The sequence below is a fragment of the Triticum aestivum genome, chromosome 2B, assembly GCF_018294505.1.
Source record: "Triticum aestivum cultivar Chinese Spring chromosome 2B, IWGSC CS RefSeq v2.1, whole genome shotgun sequence".
Classification (NCBI taxonomy): domain Eukaryota; kingdom Viridiplantae; phylum Streptophyta; class Magnoliopsida; order Poales; family Poaceae; genus Triticum; species Triticum aestivum.
In genome coordinates, this window is record NC_057798.1 from 456,122,283 (window position 1) to 456,144,260 (window position 21,978).

At 39.2% G+C, this 21,978-nt stretch overlaps 1 pseudogene; it reads left to right on the top strand.

Annotated features, from left to right (window-relative positions):
• The window catches only part of LOC123041381 (uncharacterized), an 81,440-nt pseudogene extending 61,421 nt beyond the window's left edge, over positions 1–20,019 (top strand).
• Positions 20,020–21,978: the final 1,959 nt, after the last annotated feature.

The window sequence follows — 21,978 nt, forward strand, 5'->3', positions numbered from 1 at the left end:
GGGGACACTTCCCACCGAGAGGGGCAAATCATCACCAACATCATCACCAACGATCCTCTCATCGGGAGGGGGTCAATCTCCATCAACATCTTCACCAGCACCATCTCCTCTCAAAACTCTAGTTCATCTCTTGTATCCAATCTTGTATCAAAACCACAAATTGGTACTTGTGGGTTGCTAGTAGTGTTGATTACTCCTTGTAGTTGATGCTAATTGGTTTACTTGGTGGAAGATCATATGTTCAGATCCTTAATGCATATTATTACTCCTCTTATTATGAACATGAATATGCTTTGTGAGTAGTTACATTTGTTCCTGAGGACATGGGTGAAGTCTTGCTATTAGTAGTCATGTGAATTTTGCATTCGTTCGATATTTTGATGAGATGTATGTTTTCTTTTCCTCTAGTGGTGTTATGTGAACGTCGACTACATGACACTTCACCATTATTTGGGCCTAGAGGAAGGCATTGGGAAGTAATAAGTAGATGATGGGTTGCTAGAGTGACAGAAGCTTAAACCCTAGTTTATGCGTTGCTTCGTTAGGGGCTGATTTGGATCCATATGTTTAATGCTGTGGTTAGGTTTACCTTAATACTTATTTTGTAGTTGCGGACACTTGCAATAGGGGTTAATCATAAGTGGGATTCTTGTCCAAGTAAGGGCAGTACCCAAGCACTGGTCCACCCACATACCAAATTATCAAAGTACCGAACGCGAATCATATGAGCGTGATGAAAACTAGCTTGATGATAATTCCCATGTGTCCTCGGGAGCTCTTTTCTCATTATTAGAAATTGTCCAGGCTTATCCTTTGCTACATAAAGGATTGGGTCACCTTGCTGCACTTTACTTACTTTATTTACGTGTTACTCGTTACTACTTATCTCATCACAAAACTATCTATCATCTACAATTTCAGTGCTTGCGGAGGAAACCTTACTGAAAACCGCTTATCATTTCCTTCTGCTCCTCGTTGGGTTCGACACTCTTACTTATCAAAAGGACTATGATAGATCCCCTACACTTGTGGGTCATCAAGACTCTTTTCTGGCGTCATTGCCGGGGAGTGTAGCGCTTTTGGTGAGTGGAACTTGGTAAGGAAACATTTATAGAGTGTGCTGAAATTTTCTGTTACTTGTCACCATGGAAACTAATCCTTTGAGGGGCTTGTTCAGGGTATCTTCACCCTGACCAAAAGAGCAAAGAGTTGCTCCTCAACCTACTGAACTTTTTGAAAATATTTACTTTGAGATTCCTTCGGGTATGATAGAGAAACTGCTAGCTAATCCATTTGTAGGAGATGGAACATTGCATCCCGATTTACACCTTATCTTTATGGATGAAGTTTGTGGATTATTGAAGCTTGCAGGTATTCCCGATGATGTTGTCAAAAGGAAGGTCTTCCCTTTATCTTTGAAGGGAGATGCATTGACATGGTATAGGCTATGTGATGATACGAGATCTTGGAATTATAAACGACTGAAGTTGGAATTTCACCAGAAGTTCTATCCTATGCATCTTGTTCATCGTGATCGTAATTACATATATAATTTCTGGCCTCGCGAAGGAGAAAGCATCGCTCAAGCTTGGGGGAGGCTTAAGTCAATGTTATATTCATGCCCCAATCATGATCTCTCCCGGGAAATGATTATTCAAAAATTTTATGCTCGGCTTTCTCTTAATGATCGCAACCTGCTCGATACTTCCTGTGTTGGTTCTTATATGCTGAAGACTATTGATTTCAAATGGGACTTATTGGAAAGAATTAAATGCAACTCTAAAGATTGGGGTTCCAACGATGGTAAGGAGTCAGGTATGACACCTAAGTTCGATTGTGTTAAATCGTTTATGGATACCGATGCTTTCCGTGGATTTAGCACTAAATATGGACTTGACTCTGAGATAGTAGCTTCTTTCTGTGAATCTTTCGCTACTCACCTTGATCTCCCTAAAGAGAAGTGGTTTAAATATAATCCTCCTGTTGAAGTGAAAGTAGTCGCACATATTACAGTTGAAGAAAAGACTATCACCTATAGTGATCCTATTGTTCCTACTTATGTTGAGAAACCTCCTTTTCCTGTTAGGATAAAGGATCATGCTAAAACTTCAACTGTTGTTCGTAAGAGTAATACTAGGACTTATACACCTCCTGAGCAAATCAATGTTGAACCTAGTATTGCTATGGTTAAAGATCTCTTGGATGATGATTTAGATGGGCATGTTATTTATTTCTGTAATGAAACTGCTAATATTGCTAGACCAGATACTAAGATACATAGACCTGTCGTAGGCATGCCTGCTATTTCTGTTAAAATAGGAGATCATTGTTATCATGGTTTATGTGATATGGGTGCTAGTGCAAGTGCAATACTGTATGACTTATATAAAGAGATTATGCATGACATTGCACCCGTTGAATTAGAAGACATTGATGTTACTATTAAGCTTGCTAATAGGGACACCATTAAACCAATTGGGATAGTTAGAGATGTTGAAGTCTTGTGGGGGAAGGTTAAATATCCTGCTGATTTTCTTGTTCTTGGTTTCCCACAAGATGATTTTTGTCCCATTATTTTTGGTAGACCCTTCTTGAATACAGCTAGTGCTAGGATTGATTGTGAAAAGGATAATGTCACCGTCGGCTTAGACGGTATGTCTCATGAGTTTAATTTTGCTAAGTTTCGTAGACAACCTCGTGATAGAGAATCGCCTAGTAAGGATGAGATTATTGGTCTTGCTTCCATTGCCGTGCCTCCTACTAATCCGTTAGAACAATATTTGCTAGACCATGAAAACGATATGTTTATGAAGGAAAGAAGGGAAATAGATGAAGTGTTCCTTAAACAGGAACCTATGCTGAAACATAACCTTCCCGTTGAAATTCTTGGGGATCCCCCTCCACCCAAGGGTGATCTCGTGTTTGAACTCAAACTATTACCTAATAATCTTAAGTATGCTTATCTTGATGAAAAGAAAATATATCCTGTTATTATTAGTGCTAACCTTTCAGAGCAAGAAGAAGAAAGATTATTGAAAACTCTGAAGAAGCATAGAGATGCTATTGGATATACTCTGGATGATCTTAAGGGCATTAGCCCCACGTTATGTCAACACAAAATTAATTTGGAGGCTGATGCTAAACCAGTTAGAGATCCTCAACGACGACTGAATCCCAAGATGAAAGAAGTGGTAAGAAAGGAGATACTAAAGCTCCTTGAGGCAGGTATAATTTATCCCGTTGCTGATAGTGAATGGGTAAGCCCTGTCCATTGTGTTCCTAAAAAGGGAGGTATTACCATTGTTCCTAATGATAAAGATGAATTGACCCCGCAAAGAATTATTACAGGTTATAGGATGGTAATTGATTTCCGTAAGTTAAATAAAGCTACTAAGAAAGATCATTACCCTTTACCTTTTATTGATCAAATGCTAGAAAGACTATCCAAACACACACATTTCTGCTTTCTAGATGGTTATTCTGGTTTCTCTCAAATACCTGTGTCAGCGAAGGATCAATCTAAAAACACTTTTACTTGCCCTTTTGGTACTTTTGCTTATAGACGTATGCCTTTTGGTTTATGTAATGCACCTGCTACCTTTGAAAGATGCATGATGGCTATATTCTCTGATTTTTGTGAAAAGATTTTTGAGGTATTCATGGATGACTTCTCCGTTTATGGATCCTCTTTTGATGATTGTTTGAGCAACCTTGATCGAGTTTTGCAGAGATGCGAAGACACTAGTCTCGTCCTAAATTGGGAAAAATGTCACTTTATGGTTAATGAAGGCATTATCTTGGGGCATAAGATTTCCGAGAGAGGTATTGAAGTTGATAAGGCCAAAGTTGATGCAATTGAAAAGATGCCATGCCCCAAGGACATAAAATGTATAAGAAGTTTCCTTGGTCATATCAGTTTTTATAGGAGGTTCATTAAGGACTTTTCTAAAATCTCTAGGCCTCTGACTAATTTATTGCAAAAAATATATTCCTTTTGTCTTTGATGATGATTGTGTAGAAGCATTTGAAATACTTAAGAAAGCTTTGATCACTGCACCTACTGTTCAGCCACCTGATTGGAATTTACCTTTTGAAATTATGTGTGATGCTAGTGATTATGTTGTAGGTGCTGTTCTAGGGCAAAGAGTTGATAAGAAATTGAATGTTATCTAGTATGCTAGTAAGACTCTTGACACTGCCCAGATAAATTATGCTACTACTGAAAAAGAATTCTTAGCAGTTGTGTTTGCATGTGATAAGTTTAGACCTTATATTGTTGATTCCAAAGTTACTATTCACACTGATCATGCTGCTATTAAATATCTTATGGAAAAGAAAGATGCTAAGCCTAGACTCATTAGATGGGTTCTCTTGCTCCAAGAATTTGATTTGCATATTATTGATAGAAAGGGAGCTGAGAACCCCGTTGCAGACAACTTGTCTAGGTTAGAGAATGTTCTTGATGACCCACTGCCTATTGATGATAGCTTTCCTGATGAACAATTAGCGGTCATTAATGCTTCTCGTACTGCTCCTTGGTATGCTGGTTATGCTAATTACATTGTTGCTAAATTTATACCGCCTAGCTTCACATACCAGCAAAAGAAAAGTTCTTTTATGATTTAAGACATTACTTCTGGGATGACCCACACCTTTATAAAGAAGGAGTAGATGGTGTTATTACACGTTGTGTGCCCGAGCATGAACAGGAACAGATCCTACGCAAGTGTCACTCTGAATCTTATGGAGGACACCATGCTGGAGATAGAACTGCACACAAGGTACTACAATCTGGTTTTTATTGGCCTACTCTCTTCAAAGATGCTCGTAAGTTTGTCTTATCTTGTGATGAATGTCAAAGAATAGGTAATATTAGTAGACATCAATAAATGCCTATGAATTACTCTCTTGTTATTGAACCATTTGATGTTCGGGGCTTTGATTATATGGGACCTTTTCCTGCCTCCAATGGTTATACACATATTTTAGTTGCTGTTGATTACGTTACTAAGTGGGTAGAAGCTATTCCAACTAGTAGTGCTGATCATAACACTTCTATTAAAATGCTTAAAGAAGTTATTTTTCCGAGGTTTGGAGTCCCTAGATATCTTATGACTGATGGTGGTTCACATTTTATTCATGGTGCTTTCCGTAAGATGCTTGCTAAGTATGATGTCAATCATAGAATCGCATCTCCTTATCATCCGCAGTCTAGTGGTCAAGTAGAGTTGAGCAATAGAGAGCTCAAATTAATTTTGCAAAAGACTGTGAATAGATCTAGAAAGAATTGGTCCAAAAAACTTGATGATGCATTATGGGCCTATAGAACTGCATACAAAAATCCTATGGGTATGTCTCCTTATAAGATGGTTTATGGAAAAGCGTGTCATTTACCTCTTGAACTTGAATATAAAGTATATTGGGCTATTAAAGAGCTCAACTATGACTTCAAACTTGCCGGTGAGAAGAGGTTGTTTGATATTAGCTCACTTGATGAATGGAGAACCCAAGCCTATGAGAATGCCAAGCTATTCAAAGAAAAAGTCAAACGTTGGCATGACAAAAGGATACAAAAGCGTGAGTTTAACGTAGGAGATTATGTGTTATTATTCAACTCCCGTTTAAAAAAATTTGCAGGAAAACTTCTCTCTAAATGGGAAGGTCCCTACGTTATCGAGGAGGTCTATCGTTCTGGTGCCATAAAAATCAACAACTTCGAAGGCACAAGTCTGAGGGTGGTGAACGGTCAAAGAATTAAACATTATATTTCAGGTAATCCTATCAATGTTGAAACTAATATTATTGAAACCATAACCCCGGAGGAGTACATAAGGGACACTTTCCAGAACGTTCTAGACTCCAAAAAGGAATAGGTATGTGGTACGTAAGTAAACCGACTCCAAAACAACTCCAATGGCAATTTTTATCAGTTTTGGAATATTTAAGAATTTTAGGAAGAAAGAAGTAGTCCGAAAGGGACACGAGGCCCCCACGAGAGTGGAGGGTGCGCCCACCCTTACTGGGTGCGCCCCCTGTCTCGTGGGCACCTCGTGTGCCTCCCGGACTCTGTTTTCTTGCACGTTACATATTTTGGTCGGTAAAAATTCATTATATATACTCCCGAAGGTTTTGACCACCGTATCATGCAAATATCCTCTGTTTTCGTTTCGAGCTGTTTCTGTTTCAGATCTAGAGCATCATGTCGTCTCCAAGCGCTCCCAAGGACAAGTTTTTCGAGACGGTTATCAACCCCTACCTCACGGAGGTGCTGCAACACCCTCAAACCATTGAGATGTGTGAGGGGGTGCTGCACATCCGTGATGTGGAGGGACCAAGGCGTACCGGAAGCGTGGAGACAAAGCTCGAAGCTGTGGAGCAGCAAGTTTTCAAGTGCCAAGGGATGGTGGAGCATGGACTCGACGCCAACCAGATGATGATCACGGAGTTCACCAACAACCACAAGCTGGATGCCAAAGTCATTGGGGAGACCATCTTCAAGCTTCAAGAGAAAATCGAGCACCTCCAAGCCCAGATCTATGACCTGCAAAACCAGAACTGTGAGTATGAATATAGATTCAAGAGGATGAGTTTGGCTGCAGATTTAAGGATCCCGGAGACTCGATCATCCTTCTATGATGGAGAGCCTATGCCTTGGAAGACGAACGACAAGCCTACATCATCAACAACTCCTACTTCACCACCTCCGAGGACATAATCACATGGGTATGGGCACTCCCCTTGGCAACTGCCAAGCTTGGGGGAGGTGCCCCGGTATCGTATCACCATCACACTCATATCCTTACCGTTTTATTTAGTTCGATCCTTTTAGTAGTATCTTGATCTAGTAGATTGAAGTTTTGATATCAAGTAGTTTTGAGTTTTGCTTTGTGATCTCTTTATGTAATCGAGTCCGTGAGCTATCTATAATAAAGATTAGTGTTGAGTCAAGGGCTTTGCTATGTTGCTATGATCTTGGGAAAGTAGAAAGAATAAAAGAGTTCATATTGATCTTATGGTTAGTGATGACTTCACATATAGCAAGTATGAGGCATAAAAGTTGTTGAGAGTTGATAAACGTAGTTTTGGTCATCGTTGAAATTAATAGGAAGTGATAAGGAAAGAGAGGTTCACATATAAATATATTATCTTGGACACCTTTTATGATTGGGAGCACTCATTAAATATGACATGCTAAAAGAGTTGACGTTGGACAAGGAAGACAACGTAATGGTTAATGTTTTCTCACATCTCAATTAAAGTATATTGTTATTGGCCTTCCAAACATGTTGAGCTTGCCTTTACCCCTCATGCTAGCCAAATTCCTTGCACTAAGTAGAGATACTACTTGTGCTTCCAAATATCCTTAAACCCAATTTTTCCATGAGAGTCCACTATACCTACCTATGGATTGAGTAAGATCCTTCAAGTAAGTTGTCATGTTGCAAGCAATAGAAATTGCTATCTAAATATGTATGACTTATTAGTGCAGAGAAAGTAAGCTTTGTACGATCTTGTTGTGGAAGCAATAAAAGCGACGAACTGCATAATAAAGGTCCACATACAAGGGGCAATATAAAGTGACGTTCTTTTGCATTAAGATTTTGTGCATCCAACCCTAAACGCACATGACAACCTCTGCTTCCCTCTACGAAGGGCCCATCTTTTACTTTATGTTTTTACTTTATGTTTGAGTCAAGGTGATCCTCACCTTTCCCTTTTTTCATTTTATCCTTTGGCAAGCTCCCCATGTTTGAAAGGTCATGATATATATCCAATTGGATGTAAGTTAGCATGGATTATTATTGTTGACATCACCTAAAGGTGAATACGTTGGGAGGCAACACAATAAGCCCCTATCTTTCTCAGTGTCCGGCTGAAACTCCGTAACCAAAAGTATTGCGTGAGTGTTAGCAATTATAGAGATTACAAGATAGTTGAGTATGTGGACTTGCTGAAAAGCTCTATTATTGACTCTTTCTGATGTTATGATAAATTGCAATTGCTTCAATGACTGGGATTATAGTTTGTTAGTTCTCAATGAAGTTTTTGAACCATACTTGACATTGTGAATTGATTGTTACTTGAGCATAAGAAATCATATGATAAAATCTATTTATGTTGTTGTTATAAGAATGATCATGATGCCCTCGTGTCCGTATTTTATTTTTATCGACACCTCTATCTCTAAACATGTGGACATATTTTCCGATTTCGGCTTCCGCTTGAGGACAGGCGAGGTCTAAGCTTGGGGGAGTTGATACGTCCATTTTGCATCATGCTTTTATATCAATATTTATTGCATTATGGGCTGTTATTACACATTATATCTCAATACTTACGGCTATTCTATCTTATTTTACAAGGTTTACCATGAAGAGGAGGAATGCCGGCAGCTGGAATTCTGGCTGGAAAAGGAGCAAACATTGGACACCTATTTTGCACTGCTCCAAAAATCCTGAAACTCCATGAAACCTGTTTTTGGAATTAATAAGAATTATTGAGCGGAAGAAATACACCAGGGGGCCCACACCCTGTCTAGGAGGGTGGGGGCGCACCCACCCCTACTGGGCGCGCCCCCTGTCTCCTGGGCCCCCTGGTGGGCCACCGGTGTCCATCTTCTGCTATATGAGAGCTTTTACCCTGGAAAAAATCGTGGGCAAGCTTACGGGATGAAACTCCGCCGCCACGAGACGGAACCTTGGCGGGACCAATCTAGGGCTCTGGCGGAGCTGTTCTGCCAGGGACACTTCCCTCCGGGAGGGGCAAATCATCACCAACGATCCTCTCATCGGGAGGGGGTCAATCTCCATCAACATCTTCACCAGCACCATCTCCTCTCAAAACCCTAGTTCATCTCTTGTATCCAATCTTGTATCAAAACCACAAATTGGTACCTGTGGGTTGCTAGTAGTGTTGATTACTCCTTGTAGTTGATGCTAATTGGTTTACTTGGTGGAAGATCATATGTTCAGATCCTTAATGCATATTATTACTACTCTGATTATGAACATGAATATGCTTTGTGAGTAGTTACGTTTGTTCCTGGGGACATGGGTGAAGTCTTGCTATTAGTAGTCATGTGAATTTGGCATTCGTTCGATATTTTGATGAGATGTATGTTGTCTTTTCCTCTAGTGGTGTTATGTGAACGTCGACTACATGACACTTCACCATTATTTGGGCCTAGAGGAAGGCATTGGGAAGTAATAAGTAGATTATGGGTTGCTAGAGTGACAGAAGCTTAAACCCTGTTTATGCGTTGCTTCGTTAGGGGCTGATTTGGATCCATATGTTTAATGCGGTGGTTAGGTTTACCTTAATACTTCTTTTGTAGTTGCGGACGCTCGCAATAGGGGTTAATCATAAGTGTGATGCTTGTCCAAGTAAGGGCAGTACCCAAGCACTGGTCCACCCACATACCAAATTATCAAAGTACCGAATGCGAATCATGTGAGCATGATGAAAACTAGCTTGACGATAATTCTCATGTGTCCCCGGGAGCTCTTTTCTCATTATTAGAAATTGTCCAGGCTTATCCTTTGCTACATAAAGGATATGGCCACCTTGCTGCACTTTACTTACTTTAATTACTTGTTACTCGTTACTACTTATCTTATCACAAAACTATCTATCATCTACAATTTCAGTGCTTGCAGAGAAAACCTTACTGAAAACCGCTTATCATTTCCTTCTGCTCCTCGTTGGGTTTGACACTCTTACTTATCGAAAGGACTACGATAGATCCCCTACACTTGTGGTTCATCATCATGCTCTCAAGAAAAATGAAATACTTGATATCTTTCATAATGGACTAACCGATGCTTCCAGAGACCACCTGGATAGTTGTGTTGGTTGTGTTTTTAGGGAAAGAACTGTTGATCAAGCTGAATTGTTATTGAATAATATGTTGACTAATGAAAACAATTGGACACTTCCCGAACCAACTCCTAAGCCAACTCCGAAAAAAGGGGTGTTCTATTTCTCAGTCCTAAAGATATGCAAGAGGCAAAGAAATCTATGAAAGAAAAGAGTATTGAAGCTGAAGATGTTAAGAATTTACCTCCTGTTGAAGAAATACATGGACTTAATTCGCCACCTATTGAAGAAATACATGGTCTTGATAACCCGACACAGGTAGTAAAGGTAAATTCTCTCTATAGATATGATAAAGCAGAAATCTCGTCTACTAAGTTTACTAGCCAATGCTTGGATGAGTTTGATGACTTTGTTGTTAAACAAGAAAACTTCAATGCTTATGTTGATAGACAATTGAAATGCAATGATTATATGATTGAACAAACTTGAGTGATTATATGTCTAGAGTTAAGGGTGAACTTAAACTCAATAGTAAACATGCTTCTATGGTTACCACTCAAGTAGAACAAGTGCTTAAAGCTCAAAATGATTTGCTCAATGAATTAAATGATAAGAAAAATGATAATGTTGTTAGAGTTATGACTAGAGGTGGTAGAATGACTCAGGAACCTTTGTATCCTGAGGGCCACCCTAAGAGAATTGAGCAAGATTCTCAGAGAAATAATGTCGATGCACCTAGTCCTTCTAAAAAGAAGAAAAAGAAAAATGATAGGACTTTGCATGCTTCTAGTGAACCTGTTGTAGACACACCTGAGAATCCCAATGATATTTCTATTTCTGATGCTGAAACACAATCTAGTGATGAACATGAACCTAGTGATAATGTTAATGATAATGTTCATGTTGATGCTCAACCTAGCAATAACAATGATGTAGAGGTTGAACCTGTTGTTGATCTTGATAACCCACAAAGAATCAACGTTATGATAAGAGAGACTTTGTTGCTAGGAAGCACAGTAAAGAAAGAGAACCATGGGTTCAGAAACCCATGCCTTTTCCTCCTAAACCATCCAAGAAAAAGGATGATGAGGATTTTGAGCGCTTTGCTGAAATGATTAGACGTATCTTTTTGCATATGCGTTTTACTGATATGCTTAAAATGAATCCTTATGCTAAGTACATGAAAGATATTGTTACAAATAAAAGAAAGATACCGGAAGCTGAAATTTCCATGATGCTTGCTAATTATACTTTTAAAGGTGGAATACCAAAGAAACTAGGAGATCCAGGAGTACCAACTATACCATGCTCCATTAAAAGAAACTATGTTAAAACTGCTTTATGTGATCTTGGAGCCGGTGTTAGTGTTATGCCTCTCTCTTTATATCGTAGACTTGAATTGAATAAGTTGACACCTACTGAAATATCTTTGCAAATGGCCAATAAATCTACCGCTATACCTGTCGGTATTTGTGAGGATGTGCCTGTTGTGGTTGCAAATGTTACTATTTTAATGGACTTTGTTATTCTTGATATTCCCGAGGACGATAGTATGTGAATTATCCTTGGTAGACCCTTTTTGAATACTGTATGGGCAGTTATTGATTGCAACAAAGGCAATGTCACTTTTCATGTTAATGGTAACGAGCATACAGTACACTTTCCGAGGAAACAACATCAAGTCCACAGTATAAATTCTGTTGGAAAAATTCCATCGATTATTATTGGAGGTTTTGAATTTCCTCTTCCTACTATCAAGAAGAAATATGATATTCTTATTATTGGGGATGTACATATCCCTGTTGAGGTAACCTAGTGCTATTCGAAAATTCTCCGGTTTCATGCGACTCGGAATGAGTTTGTTAACAAGACTTCATCAACCTTGTTAGTGGATTCCCTTTGATGAGCATGAGATGGATGAAGTTAGAAAGGACAACCTTCTGTACCCTCCTTTTACCTTCTATTATTTAGATTAAATAAATAAAAATAGTATTTTCTGTCTGTTTTCTGAATTATCCTTGCAATAAAAAATACCCCGAAAATAAAAGTTCTCCAAATGCCCTGAAAATGAAATATGATTTTTCTATAATATTTGAGAATATCTGGCACTGAGAACACATCAAGGGGAGCCTGCACCTAGCCACGAGGGTCCAGGGTGCGCCCTACCCCCTGGGGCGCGCCCCCTGCCTCGTGGGCCCCTGGTGGCCCCCTCCACTTATTCCAGCACCCACACACTTCTTCCTCCCAAAAAAATCACCAACCAGCTCAAGCACAAGTTCTAGCTCATCTTACTGCCGTTTTCGATCTCCTTGCTCAAAGCTCCACTCACAAAACTGCTTCGGGGGATTGTTCTTTGGTGTGTGACTCCTCCAATGGTCCAATTAGTTTTTGTTCTAGTGCTTTATTCATTGCAAATTTTTACTGCCTAGGTGACCCTGTTCTTGAGCTTGCATGTCAAATTTATTTGGTCCCAAGTAGTTCTAATGCATGATATAGTCTCTAGGCACTTATGGGAGTAGTTGCTATCAATTTTGTTGAGTTTCGTTCACTTTTATTTTGAGTTACTAAAAATTTCAGAAATTTTCAGAAAATAATGAAGAGATTTTTGAGGGGCTCTTCGAGCCGAAGCTCAAAGGATAAGCAAAGTGAATAGGATAAAAAGCCCAAATATAATCTCCCTCGCACCACGGAGGTTCGGCCGTGTGAATGGCCTTGTGATGAATTCTTGAGAGAAGCTGGAATTCATGATGATTTTTATTATTTGGCTGAGAATGCAGGCCTCACCGACTTCCTCCACGACCAGCTCGATCAGTATCTCCTACTCACTAATATTTTCATGCAAAATTTTTACTTTCATGCTCGGAAATCACCACTTTCAGTGGAGTTTCATTTATATGATGAGGTTAAGGAGATGTCACTTTATGACTTTTGTGGGGTTTGCAAGATACCCTTTGAGGGCAGCATAGAGGAACCACATCGTAGTGATGTGGATGGATTTATTGATATGATCGCTGTAGGGGAGACGAGGAAGGTTTCTGATGCAAGAATTACTAGCATACACTTTCCTGTTCTACGTTACTTTGCAATATTTGCTAGTAGATGCTTAATTGGTCGCAGGAACTGTGGAAATCTTAGTGCCCCTGATATTGTTATTTTGTGCCATGCTTTGTTTCGTGATAACACTTTTAGTTTAGGCGCTATTATTGCTAGACGATTAAGTCTGAACCGTACAAAGGGCCCCATCTTTGGAGGCATCTATGCTTCACGCCTTCTAAACACTTTAAGATACCTATTGGGCATTATGGGAAAGAGGAAAAGTTGTTGCCCCCTATTTTTCTAGATTATAAGAGTATGGTACCACATGAATTTATTGTTAAAAATAAGGAGATGATGTATAATTTGATATTTAATAAAACTCACAGTGAGACTATTATCTTGCCTGCACCGTCTTTGTTTAACATATTTTCAGGCACATACCTCATCTTGCCGGAGGCTGTTCACACACACCGGAGCCTGACACCAGCTCTAGAGCCTGAGCCAGAACCACCACTTGACCCTTATCGATAGTCCGTTTTTCAGTGGCACTCAGATGACACTCCTCAGTACACTAGAGAGAGTAGCTTTGATCCATGGGCATAGACCAACTTAGCCCAAAAGCCTAAGCTTGGGGAAGTATGTATTTCTCACCGACATTACATTCATGTTCACACACTCATTCCAGCTGTCGGTGCTCATACTTTTTCATTGTAAGATCCATGCTAGTTTATTTTCTTTTTCTTACTTTCTTCTTGTGTATTTGAATAACCTTAAGAAAAAACAAAAAAATAGTTATAGCTTTTAGCTAGTTTACTTTCCATGCTTGTATAGTAGTAATAAAAAGAAAACCCAAAAAGTTTTCTCATTCTTCTTTTGCTTGTTGGGAGCTTTCCCGTGTAAATAGTTTTATTTCTTTTCTTTCGGGGTCGAGAGGAGAAGACCATGATAAAAATGTTGAGTGGCTCTCATATGCATTATTATTGGTTTAACCAAGAGTCCATATTACCTTGTCTTCTCCCTTGAATTGAGTGCTCGCAGATTCCAGCTTAGTCCAATGCACGTGCACTATTATTATTATCCACACCGTTCGGTCGTGCGAGTGAATGGCAATAATGATGATATGTGATGAAATGATTGAGATGAGAGAAGGTGGTATGAACTCGGCCTCTCTTGTTTTTGTAAATATGATTAGTTCATCATTCCTGATTCAGCCTATTATGAATAAACATGTTTGCAATGACAATTAGAGATTATAGTTGCTCATGACATGCTTAATTATCTAGGAGTTTATAATGGTTTACCTTGCATGCCAACATGCTATTAAAATGGTTGTGGTGTGGTATGATAGGGTGGTATCCTCCTTTGAATGATTCGAGTGGCTTGACTTGGCACATGTTCACGCATGTAGTTGAAACAAAATCAACATAGCCTCCACGATATTTATGTTCATGGTGGATTATATCCTACTCATGCTTGCACTCAGTGTTGATTAATTTTAATGCATGTTCATGACTGTTGTTGCTCTCTAGTTGGTCGCTTCCCAGTCTTTTTCTAGCCTTCACTTGTACTAAGCGGGAATACTACTTGTGCATCCAAAATCCATAAACCCCAAAGTTGTTCCATATGAGTCCACCATACCTTCCTATATGCGGTATCTACCTGCCGTTCCAAGTAAATTTGTATGTGCCAAACTCTAAACCTTCAAATGAAATTCTGTTTTGTATGCTCGAACAACTCATGTATCAACTAGGACTGTATGTATCTTCCATGCTAGGTGGATTATTCTCAAGAGGAGTGGACTCCGCTCCTCACTCACGAGAAAATGGCTGGTCACCGGGATGCCCAGTCCCATGCTCAAATCAAATCAAAATAATTGCAAACAAAACTCCCCCAGGATTGTTGTTAGTTGGAGGCACCCGTTGTTTCGAGCAAGCCATGGATTGATGATTGTTGGTGGTGGGGGAGTATAAACTTTACCATTCTGTTTGGGAACCACCTATAATGTGTGTAGCATGGAAGATATCGAGATCTCTCGGTTGTTATGTTGGCAATGAAAGTATGCCACCCAAAATATTATTTATCTCTGTTTCAAAATCATGCTCTGGCACCTCTACAAATCCCTGCTTCCCTCTGCGAAGGGCCTATCTATTTACTTTTATGTTGGGTCATCACCCTCTTATTAAAAAGCACCAGTTGGAGAGCACCGCTGTCATTTGCATGCATTACTATTAATTTATATTGAGTATGACTATGACTAGATCTCTTTTACCATGAATTACAATGTCTAGTCAGTCCTTGATCTTCAGGGGTGCTCTGCCTTTATATTTTGTGGTCTCAGAAAGGGCTAGCGAGATACCATCTTGTTATATCATATTATGATTGTTTTGAGAAAGTGTTGTCATCCGAGTTTTATTATTATTGCTCGCTAGTTGATTATGCCATTGATATGAGTAAACATGAGACCTAAGTGTTATTGTGAATGTGGTTAGTTCATAATCTTTGCTGAAAACTTGAATGCTGGCTTTACATATTTGCAACAACAAGAGCAAACAGAGTTTGTAAAAGTTTTTCTTTATCACTTTCAGTTTATAAACTGAATTGCTTGAGGACAAGCAAAGGTTTAAGCTTGGGGGAGTTGATACGTCTCCATCGTATCTACTTTTCCAAACACTTTTGCCCTTGTTTTGGACTCTAACTTGCATGATTTGAATGGACCTAACCCGGACTGACGCTGTTTTCAGCAGAATTGCCATGGTGTTATTTTTGTGCAGAAATAAAAGTTCTCGGAATGACCTGAAACTCCACGGAGAATATTTTTGGAATTAATAAAAAATACTGGCGAAAGAATCAAGGCCAGGGGGGCCACACCCTGTCCACGAGGGTGGTGCGCGCCCTACCCCCCTAGGCACGCCCCCTGCCTCGTGGGCCCCCCAGTGCTTCACCGACCTCAACTCCAACTCTATATATTCATGTTCGGGGAGAAAAAAATCAGTGAGAAGGATTCATCGCGTTTTACGATATGGAGCCGCCGCCAAGCCCTAATCTTGCTTCGGAGGGCTGATCTGGAGTCCGTTCGGGGCTCCGGAGAGGGGAATTCGTCGCTATCGTCATCATCAACCATCCTACATCACCAATTTCATGATGCTCACCGTAGTGCGTGAGTAATTCCATCGTAGGCTTGATGGATTGTGATGGGTTGGATGAGATTTACCATGTAATCGAGTTAGTTTTGTTAGGGTTAGATCCCTAGTATCCATTATGTTCTGAGATTGATGTTGCTATGACTTTGCTATGCTTAATGCTTGTCACTAGGGCCCGATTGCCATGATTTCAGATCTGAACCTATTATGTTTTCATGAATATATGTGAGTTCTTGATCCTATCTTGCAAGTCTATAGTCACCTACTATGTGTTATGATCCGGTAACCCCGAAGTGATAATAATCGAGACCACTCCCGGTGATGACCGTAGTTTGAGGAGTTCATGTATTCACTAAGTGCTAATGCTTTGGTCTGGTACTCTATTAAAAGGAGGCCTTAATATCCCTTGGTTTCCAATAGGACCCCGCTGCCACGGGAGGGTAGGACAAAAGATGTCATGCAAGTTCTTTTCCATAAGCACGTATGACTATATTCAGAATACATGCCTACATTACATTGATGAACTAGAGCTAGTTCTGTGTCATCCTATGTTATAACTATTGCATGAGGAATCGCATCCGACATAATTATCCATCACTGATCCAATGCCTAGGAGCTTTTCACATATTGCTCTTTGCTTAGTTACTTTACCGTTGCCACTGTTACAATTACTATAAAACTGCTACAGTTACTTTTGCTACCGTTACCGTTACTTCCATACTACTTTGCTACTAAATACTTTGCTGCAGATATTAAGTTATCCAGGTGTGGTTGAATTGACAACTCAACTACTAATACTTGAGAATATTCTTTGGCTCCCCTTGTGTCGAATCAATAAATTTGTGTTGAATACTCTACCCTCGAAAACTGTTGCGATCCCCTATACTTGTGGGTTATCACACCCCGACCAGAAGTGCAAAGAGTTGCTCCTCAAGCTACTGAAAATATTTACTTTGAAATCCTTTCGGCTATGTAGAGAAACTGCTAGCTAATCCCTCTGCAGGAGATGGAACGTTACATCCCGATATGCACCTAATCTATGTGGATGAAGTTTGAGGATTATTTAAGCTTGCAGGTATGCCCGAGGATGTTGTCAGGAAGAAGGTCTTCCCTTTATCTTTGAAGGGAAAGGCATTGACATGGTATAGGCTATGTGATGATATTGGATCATGGAACTACAATCGATCGAAATTGGAATTTCATCAGAAGTTTTATCCTATGCATCTGGTTCATCATGATCGTAATTATATATATAATCCCTCAAGCTTGGGGGAGGCTCAAGTCAATGTTGTATTTATGCCCCAATCATGAGCTCTCAAGATAAATTATTATTCAAAAAAATTATGTTCGGCTTTCTAATAATGATCGCTCCATGCTCGATACTTCTTGTGCTGGTTCTTTCATGATGAAGACTATTGAATTCAAATGGGATTTATTGGAAAGAATTAAACGCAACTCTGAAGATTGGGAACTCGATGAAGGTAAGAAGTCAGGTATAACCCCTAAGTTTGATTGTGTTAAATCTTTCATGGATACCGATGCTTTTTCGTAAATTTAGCACTAAATATGGACTTGACTCTGAGATAGTAGCTTCTTTTTGTGAATCTTTTGCTACTCATGTTGATCTCCCTAAGGCGAAGTGGTTTAAATATCATCCTCCCATTGAAGTGAAAGTATTAGAACCTATTAAAGTTGAAGGAAAAACTATCACTTATAATGTTGATCCTATTGTTCCTACCGCTTATATTGAGAAACCACATTTTCCTGTTAAAATAAAGGATCATGCTAAAGCTTCAACTGTGGTTTGTAAGAGTAATGCTAGAACACCTACACCCCCTGAGCAAATTAAAGTTGAACATAGTATTGCTATGGTCAAAGATCTCTTGGTCGATAATATTGATGCACATGTTATTTATTTCTGTGATGAAGCTGCTAGAATTGCTAAACCCAACACTAAAGGTAAACATAGACCTGTAGTTGGCATGCCTGTTGTTTCTGTTAAAATAGGAAATCATTGTTATCATGGCTTATGTGATATGGGTGCTAGTGTGAGTGCAATACCTCATTCCTTATACAAAGAAATTATGCATGATACTGCACCTACTGAGATAGAAGATATTGATGTTACTATTAAGCTTGCCAATAGAGACACCATTTCACCAATTGGGATTGTTAGAGACCTTGAAGTCTTGTGTGGGAAAATTAAATATCCTACTGATTTTCTTGTTCTTGGTTCCCCACAAGATGATTTTTGTCCCATTATATTTGGTAGACCCTCCTTGAATAATGTATGCTAAGATAGATTGCGAAAAGGGTATTGTTACTGTTGGTTTAGGGGATATGTCTCATGATTTTAATTTTGCTAAATTTCGTAGACAACCCCATGATAAAGAATTGCCTAGTAAAGATGAAATTATTGGTCTTGATTCTATTGCCATGCCTCCTAATGATCCTTTAGAACAATATTTGCTAGACCATGAAAATGATATGTTTATGAATGAAAGAAGGGAAATAGATGAAGTATTCTTTAAGCAAGGACCTATTTTGAAACACAATTTTCCTGTTGAAATTCTTGGAGATCCTCCTCCACCCAAGGGTGATCCCGTGTTTGAGCTTAAACAATTACTTGATACTCTTAAATATGCTTATCTTGATGAAAAGAAGATATATCATGTTATTATTAGTGCTAACCTTTCAGAGCATGAAGAAGAGAAATTATTGAAAACTCTAAAGAAGCACCGTGATGCTATTGGATATACTCTTGATGATCTGAAGGGCATTAGTCCCACTCTATGCCAGCACAAAATAAAATTGGAGAAAGATGCTAAACCAGTTGTTGATCATCAACGACAGTTAAATCCTAAGATGAAAGAAGTGTTAAGAAATGAAACATTAAAGCTTCTGGAGGCAAGTATAATTTATCCTATTGTTGATAGTCAGTGGGTAAGCCCAGTTCATTGTGTCCCTAAGAAGGGAGGTATTACTATTGTCCCTAATGATAAGAATGCATTGATCCAACAAAGAATTGTTACAGGTTATAGAATGGTACTTTATTTCCGCAAATTAAATAAAGCTACTAGAAAAGATCATTACCCTTTACCTTTCATGGATCAAATGCTAGAAATACTATCCAAACATGCACATTTTTGCTTTGTAGATGGTTATTCTGGTTTCTCTCAAATACCTGTGTCAAAAGAGGATCAAGAAAAGACCACTTTTACTTGTCCTTTCAGTACCTTTGCTTATAGACGTATGCCTTTTGGTTTATGCAATGCACCTGCTACCTTTCGAAGATGTGTGAATGCTATATTCTCTAACTTTTGTGAAAAGATTGTCGAGGTTTTCATGGATGATTTCTCCATTTACGAAACTTCTTTTGATGATTGCTTAAGCAACCTTGATTGAGTTTTGCAGAGATGCGAAGAAACTAATCTTGTCTTGAATTGGGAGAAGTGCCACTTTATGGTTAATGAAGGTATTGTCTTGGGGCATAAAATTTCTGAAAGAGGTATTGAAGTTGATAAAGCTAAAGTAGATGCTATTGAAAAGGTGTCGTGACCTAAATATATCAAAGGTATACGAAGTTTCCTTGGTCATGCTGGTTTCTATAGGAGGTTTATTAAAGACTTCTCTAAAATTTCTAGGCCTCTCACTAATCTCTTGCAAAAAGATGTTCCTTTTGTTTTTTATGGTGATTGTGTAGAAGCATTTGAAATACTTAAGAAAGCCTTGATTTCTGCACCTATTGTTCAGCCACCTGATTGGAATTTACCCTTTGAAATTATGTGTGATGCTAGTGATTACGATGTTGGTGTTGTTCTAGGACAAAGAGTTGATAAGAAATTAAATGCTATCCAATATGCTAGTAAAACTCTAGACTATGCCCAGAGAAATTATGCTACTACTGAAAAAGAATTTTTAGCAGTTGTATTTCCTTATGATAAGTTCAGACGTTGATTCCAAAGTAACTATTCACACTGATCATGCTGCTATTAAATATCTTATGGAAAAGAAAGATGTCAAACCTAGACTTATTAAATGGTTTCTCTTGCTACAAGAATTTGATTTCCATATTATTGATAGAAAGGGAACTGAGAACCCCATTGCAGACAACTTGTCTAGGTTAGAAAATGTTCTTGATGACCCACTACCTATTGATGATAGCTTTCCTGATGAACAACTAGCTGTCATAAATGCTTATCGTACTGCTCGATGGTATGCTGATTATGCTAATTACATTGTTGCTAAATTTATACCACCTAGTTTCACATACCAGCAAAAGAAAAGTTTTTCTATGATTTAAGACATTACTTTTGGGATGACCCACACCTTTATAAAGAAGGAGTAGATGGTGTTATTAGACGTTGTGTACCTGAGCATGAACAGGAACTGATCCTACGCAAGTGTCACTCCGAGGCTTACGGAGGACACCACACTGGAGATAGAACTGCACATAAGGTATTGCATTCCGGTTTTTATTGGCCTATTCTCTTCAAAGATGCTTGTAAGTTTGTCTTGTCTTGTGATGAATGCAAAAGAATTGGTAATATTAGTACACGTCAAGAAATGCCTATGAATTATTCACTTGTTATTAAACCATTTGATGTTTGGGGTTTTGATTATATGGGACCTTTTCCTTCCTCTAATGGATGTACACATATTTTAGTTGTTGTTGATTACATTACTAAGTGGGTAGAAGCTGTTCCAACTAGTAGCGCTGATCATAACACTTCTATTAAGATGCTTAAAGAAGTTATTTTTCCGAGGTTTGGAGTCCCTAGATATTTAATGACTGATGGTGGTTCACATTTTAATCATGGTGCTTTTCGTAAAATGCTTGCTAAGTATGATGTTAATCATAGAATTGCATCCCCATACAATCCTCAGTCTAGTGGTCAAGTAGAATTGAGTAATTGAGAGATTAAATTGATTTTGCAAAAGACTGTTAATAGATCTAGAAAGAATTGGTCCAAGAAACTTGATGATGCTTTATGGGCCTATAGAACTGCTTATAAAATCCTATGGGTATGTCTCCGTATAAAATTGTTTTTGGAAAAGCGTGTCACTTACCTCTCGAACTAGAACATAAGGCATATTGGGCTATTAAAGAGCTCAATTATGATTTCAAACTTACCGGTTGTCGGTTCAATATCCGGTGTATCTCGTAGTAGGGGTCCTAAGCTAGGCGTCTTGGAGCTATGGTAACATGGACACGGGATTTTACCCAGGTTTGGGCCCTCTTGATGGAGGTAAAACCCTACGTCCTGCTTTTGATTGTATTCATATGGGGTGTAGTACAGAGTACATGTATCTACCACGAGATGATAGTAATGAATATGAGATTGTCTATTGACTAGCCTGGCCTCGGTTTATATAAGACACCGGAGGCCTAGGGTTTAGGAGAGTCCTTGTCTTAGGCGCCAAGTCTTGTGGAGTCTTCCTTGTATGCGGCATGGGTTGTCCGAACTGGCCCATCAGTATACGGCCATGGGGGTCCTCGGCCCAATCCAACTGATCGGGAGATGACGTGGTGAGTATCCCCTAGTCTAGGACACCGTCAGTAGCCCCCTGAACCGGTCTACAAGTTGGGGACACTCCTCGATTCTTCCAAACTGTTCTTCACCTTCAGTCGTTGGTCTTGAAACCTAGTTCAAATCTTCTCGTCTTTGATCTTGAGGATCGCTGAGGTGACTCCAAAGAGCTTACTCGTCCGGCATCTGAGGAGCCCCTTTAAGTTTCCGGCCTTTATCAATGCCTTGTTATTTTTATGCCATACCTCGGGTTTGAAGTTGTTCCCGAGCGGCAACGTCCTCTTGTGTCCAAGCTCCAACGCCGGACTGCATTCGAGGTATCTTTAGCAGCTGAGCACCAACACTGGACCACTTCCGAGCTCCAACACCGGAAGGTATCCGAGCTCCAACGCTGGACTATATCCAAGCTCCAATGCCGGACTATGTCCAAGCTCCAACGCCGGACTATATCAGAG